Source organism: Thermobia domestica, chromosome 1 (genome assembly GCF_964235325.1).
Source record: "Thermobia domestica chromosome 1, izTheDome1.hap1.1, whole genome shotgun sequence".
Classification (NCBI taxonomy): domain Eukaryota; kingdom Metazoa; phylum Arthropoda; class Insecta; order Zygentoma; family Lepismatidae; genus Thermobia; species Thermobia domestica.
This window is the reverse complement of record NC_137454.1, coordinates 296,532,490-296,545,842: the sequence shown is the minus strand read 5'-3', so window position 1 is coordinate 296,545,842 and position 13,353 is coordinate 296,532,490. Positions and strand designations below refer to the sequence as shown.

Sequence of the window (13,353 nt, the reverse complement as noted above, 5' to 3'; positions counted from 1 at the left end):
TCTATTTTTTTTTTAAAGTTGTTTAACCTCTTACCGCATGCCATGCTATATGTGGCACATACCCTTTTTTCACTTTAGCTTTTTTGTGATTTATCAAACGCATCAAATGACTGTTTTGTCTGCTATGTGAGATATTGACGTGTATGAATAAGAGATTTTGGTGTCATCTGGCATGTTCTTTGTGACTTGTGTGTCATATATGACACTTATTTCTCGTCGGAATTAAGTGAAAAATCTAAAATTCAAGTTTTAATTCATTTTTCAAGTTCCCATATGAGGATTTCAAATACTGATTATTTTTTTTTCGCTAAAAGAAAAAAAAAATCATGCAGAAAGGGGTTAAACACAATTTTTAATTCTTGCGGTATAACGCTTATGTACGAACTCTTTAACTATGGCATAATCTTATATTAAGATACTAAGCATGTGTTTTAGCGTGGTGCACAGAGTAGAGATTATGTAATAAAAGTGAGAGTTTAAGCTTATATTTTTTTTTCTTCATAAAGTGTTTGAATGAAATGTGAGGATTGATTCAACATTTTTTTTTCTCGACTGTTAATTTGAGAGAATTGTAAACCTCTTCAAGTAGATTGAACTTAATCTTTTACGTCATTGAAATAAACCTATGAAAAATCTCACTAGAACAAGAGAGAGATTTTTGTGTCGGCAGTATTGAAAATTAAATCCCGAATTACCATAATACTTTTTCCTCCTGTAATAAAGGATTATTGATATAATACCTTTGTCATCGAGATTGAGAACTCGTTCAAATGAAATAAATGATGAGGCGGAGGAATCAGGAGTGATGACTTAAATTTCGTAATTTAAAACTACTGTTTAGAAACCTTAAAACATCAGTTGCTGCGTTACATTTGATGACATTATATAACTTCTTAAATACTTAATATTTTAACACTGTCAGCACTGATTTTATTGAAGGTGACTATACGACATGTACGCTAATTATATATCCAAGAGGAAATTATCAGTTTGCTATTTAAATAGTAATAATAAATTTATTTTGAGTAAAACATTCTTTTTAAAATTGTACATTTTTCAAATTAAAATATAGTTTATTATTGATTGGAGATAGTAAAATTAATTCACAAACTGAAGGTTGAAACTTTGTCTATTCAACAAAGAACAACTGTCTTTGTTTCCTGGATCCATAAAGTAGTGGTTTGCTCAAAATGTGAATGCTTTTGTAATTCATCGTCAGCAGTGAGGTTATGTAGGTCGAGACCTACAGTTTAAGTGAGATCTTTACTACTGAGCTTGTTCGATGCTCTTCTGCCGCCATTTTTTTTTTTTTTTTTTTTTTTTTTTACGCAACAAAACAAACTTTTTTGCTAGAGGAGCTTGAAATCTCATTTGTTCTTCAATAAAGCTCAAATAAATAGTACATTTCATCAGTGTAAATGTACATGTATATTAGTATAAATAAACTTTTGTCTTAATGTTACTATGTGTGTATGTAAAATCCATACCTTGAGCCAACCAATTCCGGTGAAAGCGGTGTAAAATTCACAGATGTATAATTATTTTCCAACTTTAATTAGTTGGTGCAGAACAGCAATTATAACCCTATTCTCTATGTTGAAGATTTTTATGTTTTTATAAATATTTTTCTTTACAGTATAATTCTGTATATTATGTTCCAAATTTACAGACTCTACCCGATGATCTAGTGGCTAGCGCGTGTTCCTTTTGGTGTTTGGTACCGTGTCCAATTCCCGATGTGAAAGAGAGTACAGAAATTTAACAATCACTCACTTTCATTAATCATCCGTCTTTCTTAGGTGCATAATCGTGGGATACTCATTCTGACTTTTCTCTTTCAGGAGAAATAGAACTTGGGGAGAGAATAAAAAGTGTAGAAAAACCTCTGTATTAGATAGAAAGTGGGGCCTGATATGAATTTAACTTACATTTACACTGTTTAATAGTTGAGATGTTTCCTTAATTCGATAGTTAAGTTTCTTATCCCTAAATGTTATATGTAGTTATATATAGGTATATACAAGACATTTGAAATCCTTGTTTTTTTTATGGAAAAGTTTTAAAGAGAAGCAATTGAAGGACTTGAAATAATAATCGATTTCTGGTTTATGAATCAGAATGTATGTGGAAAATCGTGACGTAATCCTCTTGATCACCATGACAACGAGGAAGGTTACTCACAAGGCTTCATTACTTGTACTACTGCGTTTTCTGTGGGGGCCGGGGATAAAAGGGGTCGTTCAACCTCCGAGCGGAGCAGAAGCGTTGGGACTAACTGTTAGATCTACCTTCTTTCTCCATCTACAACAGATGGTTGGCATTCTCTCTTTTTAACTTGAGAGATCTGACGTCATGTTATGACCCTCATTATTTCTTCTCAGCACATTGTGCAGTCACCTCTTACCAGTGTGAGGAAGGTCAAATTCACGACTTGAATTCAGGATCGCATCTTTCTCTATGGATCCACAATACAAACACTGCAACGGGAAATGTTTCTGCGAAGTTTCAGGTAGATAAATTGATTTTTCGTCCAGTCCAGCAAGTCCAGTACATTTTTAGTTTTCAGAGTAATGAAAAAAAAAATGTTCTTTTCAAATATTTCGTAGTAGTTTGTAAAATGTATGCTGGTATAAAAATGTTAATCAGCCCTTTCCCGTTATATGTTAATTGGAGAAAATAATGCATTAGAGATACGACGTCTTCTTCACAGTTTCAGATATTGTCCTTACCAATTAATGTAAACCTTGAGTGATTATTAATTTTTTGTTCTTTTGACACAAATGAAACGGCGTGTGTAACATGCAGAAAAACTGCTCAAACTTCAATATAGCATATAGTAGAAATAGATCTAAAGTATAACTTGGGATCCGAACCATATGTCCTTCCAATCAGAATCGAACCGGGAATGAGAATCGGGTTTATAGTCGTTTATCCTCCCCACTGCGATTGTCAGTTCTTTCAGGGATTGCGAGGTTCAGACAATGAGTAACTAGTTCTACTCACTATATTATAGTTGTGAATAACAGGCATTGATTGGTATGGTGCAATCTACGCCCCAAGAAAAAGAAAGGATATATATTGCTGTTCCCAGTAATGGCGATTCACACAAGAAAAGCAGAAATTATAAATATGCGGTTGTCATTGTTGACCTAGGCTTCGACTGCCACAAGAAGTTTGGCGTTAAGTATCTCTTGAGCAGTGCTAACATTAAACACTTTGCATCCTTTAATGTTCGCCTTCTCAATTGTTCTTTCCGTTGAGAAAGAAAAAGAGAGAGATAAACCTAGAAATTGCGGAGAAGGTTCAGATGACTTGCTGAAAAATTGTGCTGTTGGGATTGTGGTGATGAATGCTTTATTTCGCATGCGGTAGTAGATTTTTGTTGAAAGTACATGAACATCATAAAAATACTGCCACCTTTACTTTTTTTCCCCTTAGCTTATGTATAAGGAAACCATTAACTAACCGTTATCGCACCATTCTGATCTCAGCAGTTCTTCCGTGAAGAATGATTTAGAAGAAATATTAAATAGAAATGTGAAGAACTCACACTTACATTCACATAGGCATAGAAGAACTATATTATTTTTCTTTGATTTGTAAAATTATATTTTCGTAGTACTGTTTTTTTATATAACTTCGTTCTGTACACTTATTTCAGACTTCCAATTTTGTACTAATAATCTTGTATTTAACATTTAAGATTTTCTATGATCTGTATATACGAGATCTACAGCAGAAATTATTCTCATCTAATAACGCAGAACCCCTAGACCTAATCCCGTGGCTGGCAATCATCGGTTTTCTAGGTATTCCTTTTTAATCTAATCAGGCAACTGTTAAAATATTGTTTCCGCGTCTTTCGTGTTTAATATTTCCAGTGTAAATTGCCTATACTGAGTGTGAGGTTCGAGTTTTCTTCAAACTCTTACATGTTATATACTGACGGCGTACTGTGCATTAGTTTGAATCCGAATGTTATTTTCCCCCTCTTGATCCTGATTGTGAAGCAATCCTTGTTCCTCATATATTGAAAGATATGTATCCGTCACATCAACAATACAATTTTCTATTATAAATAGTCATTTTTAAATTTTAGAAATTTTTCTCTTCTAAAACTGCAGTCAATAACTAGAACAAAGCAGTGTTAAAAAGTCGGTGCTCACCCTTTTGAAATTCACTTTCTGTCAAGCATTTGCCAATAGTTCTCGAATATACTTGTTACAACCTACATAAGATAGTTATTTTTTGTTGTAAAAAAGTTGCCATTCATGGTTGATGTTTACCAGTAACATACAATATTTTTTTGCCATTTGTAAACATGGCCGAGAGAAAGTCTACATTCCATAAGAACTTCACGGTAAACAAACATATAGGCTAAGCATGGAGAAAGTGTATCATTTTAGTCAACACTAGAGGAAATTGTGCAAAATGAATAAAAAAAATAAAAAAAAGTGTTGCGTATGTATAAATGTTTGGAATACGTAAGCTTTACGTTGCAATAACTGTTAACATTTTTCTTAATGGGAGAATAATATAAAAATTATAAATAACAAAGTTTAGAAACTTGAAACGTGGTAATCATTCATTCGTTATAACTCTTACTCGTGAGAATCATGTGAACATTTAAGTTAATACGGAAGTCAAACGAATTACTTCTGCAAGTACTCCTTTTAACAAATTGCTGATGACAGCAGAAGATAATAAGATACAATAAAACTATAATGGGTTTGTGATTCTGCTGTAATTATAAGTGCTTATTCTCATGAAATGTGGAAATGTTACGTATGAATACGTATGAATACAGGAATTACGTTAATTGTTAGCTACTAAGTTTCATACTTTCAATTTAACGTTACTTCGAGGTCATCAGAAGGTTATATTTTCCTTCTTGTGTGTGAAACGTATAAATCTTTCACAAGGTAGTAATATTTGGAAATAAATTTAATCATATAACGATTCACTGACTTAAAAGCACTATAGATGCAAATTGGCTTAAATAGTGTGAACGGTTAATGCTTCTTCCTTGTTAGACCTAGCCTTCCCCGCTTACTTAAAAGCTAGAACGTGCGTCTTTGGTGCATATAGTCCTGGATTCGACTACCAGTGAAAGTATAAAAAGTATTTTCACAATCATTTACTTTATTTTCATCAATCATCCGTCTCCTTTAGCCATGAGACGTTAAACTAAAAAAAAAGAAAAAAAAGAAAAGAAAAAAAAAGAAAAAAGAACTCAATTTTTTATTAGATCTTGATCAAACAACCCCCGTCTTAATCACTTATGGATAAGTAACATGTTGACGATGGCCAGTTTTTCTTCTTCTTCTTCTTCTTCTTCTTCTTCTTCTTCTTATTATTATTATTATTATTATTATTATTATTATTATTATTATTATTATTATTATTATTATTATTATTATTTGAATTTGCGCTGTTTACACAGTACACAGTTCTAATATGAGCATGAATCTCCTCCCCACTATATCTGTGCAGGTCTCTTTACGAACACAAGTTAAGGACGGGAAAACTCTTATAGGGAAATGAAAAATGAAATGAAATCTTTAAGTTTTACGTCCCACGGTTATGCCGGTTAGGCTAAAGGAGACGGTGATGATGATAGATGAGTGGAATGGTGGAATGAAGAAAGTGGGAGGAAACGGGAGAACCCCGAGAAAACCCACGAACACGGTGTTTGTCCACCACAAAGTTTACTTGGCGGGGGCTGGGATCGAACCCGAACCAAGCACCAGAGGTGAACGCTCTACCACTGAGCCACCGCGCCCCCTACCTCTCTTATAGGGAGTGAATTGCTATAAACAAACATATAAATGCAGTATGTTGGGGGGAATTTGTGGCAAACTTGAATAAGTGATAGATGATATGAAATACAAATATTTTCTTACTCCATATCAGAGTACGCTTCATTGTGGGTCCACAACCTTCGAAGTTGCCAGCTTGCAATAGGTTTTGTCATTCAGATTGAAGCAAGGCGCCTGAAATGTCAAATCAACCCGCTGTACGTAACTTCTGTACTGGTTGCCTTTCACAAGGGTCTCAACCTTAACGTCCTAGTGGCAATATTAAACTAATAAGGTCAAAACGATGCCTAAAATGTGGAATAAAAGGATAGACGTTTTTTCAAAATTTGAATGAAAACTGGCAAATCTACACAAAATTTCAAATCGACCAGCGAAAACGGCACGTTTCTAGCATTTGTGGTTTTCGAGATCTCATTGTCGAAAGGATTGGCCACTAACAAATTATATACCTAGCATTTTAATATATAGACTAGCTGAACCTGCGCTCTCTACACAGCGCATCATTCACATATGAGCATCAATCTCCATGTCATTCCTGAGCTCCTCCGTGGCTAAGCGGTTAGCGTACGCGCCTTTGGCGTGGGAGACCCGGGTTCGATTCCCGGCGGGAGCTCAAGTGGTTCGGATTCCACGTTAATCAGTAGGTCCACGTCTCATATAGCCTTGCTGCTGAACGGGACGTAAAACTCAAAATCAATCAATCAATCCATGTCATTCCTCACAATATCTGTACATGTCCCTCTACAGACACAAGTGAAAGACGCCTTGATGAAAATCTGCAAGAGGTACTATAAAGGGGAGATTTTTTTCGATTATTTTTTCAGTATCTCGTACCGTTTGCAAGATTTGAGCTTACCTCAGGTTGGAATTTCTAAATCATGTATGACCAATATTTTTTTTCTTGCATGCAGTATGTAATAAGCAAATACATTACAATGTCAGTGATATATTGTATTCATTGGGCAAAACACTCCAAACAATAAAGATTAATCTTAGACTGGAGAAATGGTTATCTTTAATTTTTCATTATCATTTGGTCATGTAACAAATGCCTGAGAGACATACAACCCCTGTATAAAACTATGAGGTGTTGAAATGTATAACTCGTAGGATAAGATGCTTTACTTTTTTAAAATTTCAACATTTCCAGTGTACCCCTAAAAATGCAATAAAGAAATAACGGCTATGTATTTTTAAATATTCAATTAGAACTGGACAATCTACAAAATTTGGAATCTACCAGTGAAAACGACACGTTTCTAGCACTTGTGGTTTTCGAGATCTCATTGTCGAAAGGATTGGAGACAAACATATAAACCTAGCATACAAAGCTGTTCACGAATGAGAACAATGATGCGAAGTTTTCAGCCCACATCAAGGCGAAATCTATTTTAGAACTTATCAAATTTTGTGTATATTATGTAGATGCAGCCTAGTGCTATCATTACTTTATAAATTGGTCAATTAAAACTTACCCATTGAGTCAGTGGAAGCCAGTAATGATGCTAACCACACATGGTTAGTCTTGTAGATAAACATACGTATCTTAATATTAACTTTTTAAATATGTTGGAAGGACTCTGAAGCCATAGATGTTTGCAGACTGGGAAGAGAGTGGATTTAGGATTTAGGCTGCTTCTAAAGCACTTTCTTAAAAATGTGCGCGCATTTGAATATAGGGAACTTTGAGTTTGAAAGCTGTAGTTCTCATATCTGATAACTGCATTGACACAAACTAGTCAACTCATGTCTATATGCAATATACATTGCTAATCAGTAAATTGTGATGCAATCGTTTCTATAGTGTTTGAAATGATCTGTATATAAAATGACTTTATTTCAATCATTCCGTGACTATCTGATAATATGAATTTTGAAGTTTACTATGTTACATTTTTCTCTTATAAATTGTATTGCATTTTGATTCAATATCTCGTAACTTCGGTCAGTAGGGAATTTCAGTAGGCTAAAGCTTTGAATCCTGAAAAACTAGGATATGCGTGCGGAAAGTTTATGGGTCTGTATTAAAATTACTGAAAAATGCAGAAAACTGTAATCACTACTTACATTACGTTTTTATATATATATATAATATAAAACGTAACATAACTTTCCAAACACGTTCACTAACTTATTTTGACACTTGACCTATAAGGTGAAATCCTGTGATAAAAAGATAAAATAATGCAGCTAGTATGTATTTGCTTTGATTCTGTAACAACTAACGTAAGTTTCTGAACATGAATATTTTAGTTACTATCAAATAATAACCTCTTTAGTTTCTTTTTACGTTTTTATCGGCTGGTAAATGAACAAGTCAGACTGGCTCCAATCGTTAAAACAAGAGCAAGTAAATAAGTTCACTCGCACAAGTTTTCTAATACAGGGAAGATATAGTAAGTCAGCCAGGATAAGGGGAGAAATATATGAATCATACGTTACATGAATTAAGTGTAAATAAAGAATTGTAGAAAGTTGGCTCTTGAAATCAGAATTACCATAAGTACAAACTCTGTCACTGATACGTCACGTACTGCATTTTGCAAGTTTCCATGCACCATGATCTCCACCAGCCTCTTTATCTTTAATGTACGAGTTAGTGCTGATCATGAATTATTTTTTCTTTCTTTCTTGGGAGGACATAGAGGCTCTGATAGAGTGCTTACCTCTGGCGTGTGGAGTTACTGGTTCGATCTCAGACCATGTGAATTCGCTAACAACGCGTGTCCGTGGATTTTCTTCATGTTTCTCTCATTTCCTCCCACATCATTCTATCAATTATTTCATCATAGTTTTCATTGATGACCCACTAAAGGGCACAGCCGTAGAAGGTTAAAGATTTCTCAGTTTTTATATATTAAATTAGTTTTCTTATGTTCCTTCTTCGGCTTCCCATCAATCTTCAAACTTCAGTTTCTTCATCAATAGTATCCTAAACAGTGTATTTTCTCCTTTTTTTATTTGTCTCCAATGGCTTTCGATTTCTTAACTAATCAAATTATTACGACTCGAAGAATTCTTTAGACTACTAGTTCGTGTCATATATTTGACTGGGAAGTTTTCTTTCAATTGAAAATGTTAATTGTTGGCAAGAAACTTCTACCCTTAATATATAAATATATATAATATAATTTATTTTAAGGGTAGAAGTTTCATAAAATATGTTGTTGTTCTCTCTCCACCCAGGTCTTCAATAGATGAAGTGAAATTTTCAAAATAGTCTTGAATTTTAAGGTCGGGTTTGAGTGCTTTTCGTCCTTCTGCAACAACGAAGTTATAAAGGACAGGACCTATTAACGACCGGGGCTTGAATTCGGTGCAGTTGGCTGATGCAGACCATGTCTGCTGCCCTCACCAATTTTGCTATAAGATATGCATGATTACTAACTTTTTAGTAGTAAAGTGTCCCTTCCCTGTTTCTCGTTTTTAAATGAAATAAATTGAACTTTTAAATGATATTAGGGAACACACACTTCATTGTCTAGAATTCTTTAGAATACTGGATGCTAACCTATATATGCCTTGTAATTTTTTTTTTATTGCGTCAAATCGACCAAACTGAGAGAGGTAATAAATATGATGATTGTATTCATGAATCAAAGTTCTAATAGTTATGACACTTATGATTAAGTTTTTTTTATTTTTTTCTTATTTTTATTTTTTATTTTATTTTATTTTTTTTAGCTTGTGTGATTGAAGGTGGTATATATTAAAGAACAGTAAATTACTTCCTTTAGCTGTACTCACGTCCATAGCAGGAGAAAGAAGAAAATTCTCAACCCATTATATAATGAGTCTTTTCCAAAAATTAATTAAAAACTGAGTGAAAAATCTCAAACTGGACTTCATCTCAGCTGGATACAGTTTGCCACCTCCAACCACACTAATCCAAGAAAAAAAAATAATTAAGTTATTAATACATATGCGCAAACGTCCTCATAGTAGCTGTACGTTTGAATAATACTTATTGCAATTGTGTGACTGTAATATTTTTGAATTAAACATCAAAACAGCAATGTGATTTATAGGACATACTTTATATATACAGTATAATATATATATAATATACAGGGGCGGATCCAAGGGGGGTTATAGGGGCAATAGCCCCCCTTGACGCTCAGGTATACACTGGATAAAATGGGCTTCAATCCTACTTTACACTGGATAAAGCCACAAACTATGGTTTAGCCCCTCCCTTGATCATATCCTGGATCTGCCATTATATATATATATATATATATATATATATATATATATATATATATATATATATGATATAAAGACATGTCACAGATCTTAGTTATCAAAGCAGACACTATTACACTTTTGTTAAAATTATAGTAAGTTGTACCTCATAGTTCGCAAGTGATTATTTCAAATTTCATAACTATAAGATGTTTGGATCTATAGGCGTATCTAATCTGGCATTAATAATAAGACAGTTCAGTTTTATAACTTTACCCTTGTCAGTTCGCAGCAGTGTGAGTATAAGACAAAATTTTGATGATGTAGTAGAAGTTCCGAAAAGAACAGTTTTTGGTCCCGGTTCATTACTACCATTAAATTAGTGGTACGTAGCTAAGACTAAGACTTTGTAGTATCCCACTTTCACCACAGTGCAGAAGGGTTATTACATTTCGTAGTTTTTTACATTTTAGGTTCTGCGTGTTGATGGAGACTTCCACAGTAAAGGATATTATGTTTTCTACTATCCATATCAAACGTACATGCAGAATATGATTCCTTGTACTATTTACTGGATGATATTCGATAAACAACGTGCTAGATATACTTAATTAAAGATTAATTCGGTTACTCTTTTATCAGCCTCTTCATCAATTTACATATTATTATTATTATTATTAGCATACACTTATCACATATAATCACACTTAGGCCTATGTTTAGCAGAAGGGGTCCAGCTCTTTTCTCTAATAAATGTTACAATTTTTGCAATTTCTGTTCACATTCGGTTAGTTTAGGGTAGGGTTAGTTAGTTTAAGTTAGGTTAGGCCAGTTTAGGTTACGTTAGGTTAGTTTAGTTTATGTTATATTAGTGTAGGAGTCCCGCATAAATTTCCAAAAAAAGATAGAATTTTGCTTATTTCTACTAATATTACGTGAGTTTAGGTTAGTTCAGGTTAGCTTACGTTAGTTTGTTAGGTTAGGTTATATTTGGTTACGTTATGTTACGTCTAAGTACTTGCATCACTCATTTCTCCTGTAAATTTTGTGTTTTTACATGCTTTTGGACCCCTTGTACTAAACATACCCCCACACTTATTTTCAATATTTATTCCATTATTATTATTATATTTATCACTTTATATTGTCAAGGGCTGAATTTAGTAATAAGGCACTAGGATCACATATCAACATATACATGTAGGCATCATCATCCAGCTAATTATCCATTACTCTGCGTTAAAAAATATTATTCATTGTACTATCTGATGGTTTTAATTTTAATCACAATATTATATACGAACTACAGTTCGGATAGCGTCGATGTTCGATCCGAGGCTCACAAATTTTAAAGACACATATTTTTACAATGCATATTACTTAACTCTATCTATCTATCTATGCATCTCCCGTGCGGGAGATTTTAAAATTAAAGTCACAGCACTAAGGCCAAGTTGACTGTTTCACTAAAATTGTCTTAAATCTTCTTGTTGGTATTATAATTGTAAAAAGATGGCCCGTTCCAAAATGGACGAATCGGCCTGTTTCAGATAGTTCTGTTTCCACACTAGTTTGTTATTGAAAAAGGAAGGCAGAAGCGTAGAACATACAAAAAATTATGTAAAACACTATAAAAAATTGTAATGCACTATATTATGTCCAGAATGGAAATTGTTGTTAATAATTAAGTTGAAATAATTAAGGAGCATGACGCTTTATGATGTAAAACATTCTACGCCATCTTGCCAACCCGTCTTACTCACAAAACTCACTCACAAAACGTCTTCTTTACTATAATATTTATCTCAGTTTGTTTATCCAAAAACGATTCGAAAAAATGTAATTTCTTTTAGATTTGGAATGTTTTAAATCATCCGGTACGGACCACTATCCCTTAAATATTCTCAAGAACAGTTTGTAATGCGTCGCTCAGCTATACAATAGCGGCGCATTACAACTTTTTTTCTTTCAGAGAGGGTGAACGACTTCTTTTTTGCTTCTACCAAAATTTAGTTTAATAAATACGGATCATACAGTATTAGAAATATATATTTAAGCAAGAGGAATTATTATCTCTATCTATCCACAGATGCTAGACAGTACATTTACAGAAGTTCCTTTGTATCTTTGAAGGAGCAGTTTGTACTCACTCACGCCACCAAAGGCACGGCGGTTTTAGAGGTAGAGCGCTTAGCTGTGGTACAAAGGGCATCTGGTTCGATTCCTAGACTAAGTGTACTTATCGTGAACATCTAGTCCTCAGTTTTCTCGGGGTACCTGTTTCCTCCTTGCTGTCTTCGATTTTAAGATTCTTTCATCGTTCTGATTTTCACCGGTTTCCTTCAGTCTAAAGGGTGGTGGTGAGCTATTAAAAATGTCTTTTCGTGGAAATTATTTTTTATATATAGTGAAAGTTACAATACCCTCATCTTATATGTTAAATAAAAGTAAATTACTTCCTTTCGCTGAACTCAAGGATCCGTTTTATGTATTTATTTTTTATTTGAATTTTATGCCTCAGAATTCTGTTCTTTTAGACTGGAAGAGATTGTGAAAAGTAAATTATGAAATAAGTAATTAAAGAACCATATATAACACTCATACCTTGAATGTATTTCAAATCCATGGAAATTTTTATTTCTGAAATTACAACTGAGTGAGAGCTTGTTTTAAAAAAGAAAGAAATTCAAGTGTCTGTGCATTACACACTATTATACTTACAAGTTTTGATGTAGATAGAATCTAATTCTGCTGTACACAAATATCCCAATAATGTTATAGTTTAAAAAGTTCAGTTTTTGGTATTTCATCCGTTTCCATTTATTTTATTTCAACTTACGCTTCAAATGCAAACAGGGTCTACGACTAAACCTAGATGTGAGGAATTATATATATATATATATATATATATATATATATATATATATATATATATATATATATATATATATATATATATATAATAGAAAAGTCAGTATTAGCGCGACATGGATCAGAACAGCGACATAAAATTTTATTTGGAAATGCGTCGATTATGCGCCGACTCTCTTTCTGGTACGAATGATTATTAAACAATAGAAATAAAATTACGTGATAGAAATTGAATAGAGAGAAAGATTTGAAATTGAATGATATTTGGAATATGTTACGGGAATAATAAAGAAAATGGTTATATTATAAATTTAAAGGAAACCACAAACTATAACAGTGTTTGATTGTTTCATATTGAAATATAAAATGATAAAATGTAACAAAGTTATACGACAATATTTGTACAATAATTCTCAAATTAATTGAACTTTGTCGCAGTCAGTGCGTTTGAAATGTAAGATTAAAATAAAATAAATGA

The 13,353-nt window shown here is 33.1% G+C and overlaps 1 protein-coding gene across 3 annotated transcripts in view; it reads left to right on the top strand.

Moving 5' to 3' along the window:
• The window catches only part of jvl (javelin-like), a 360,284-nt gene that overhangs the window by 270,105 nt on the left and 76,826 nt on the right, over positions 1–13,353 (top strand). The window lies entirely within an intron of this gene.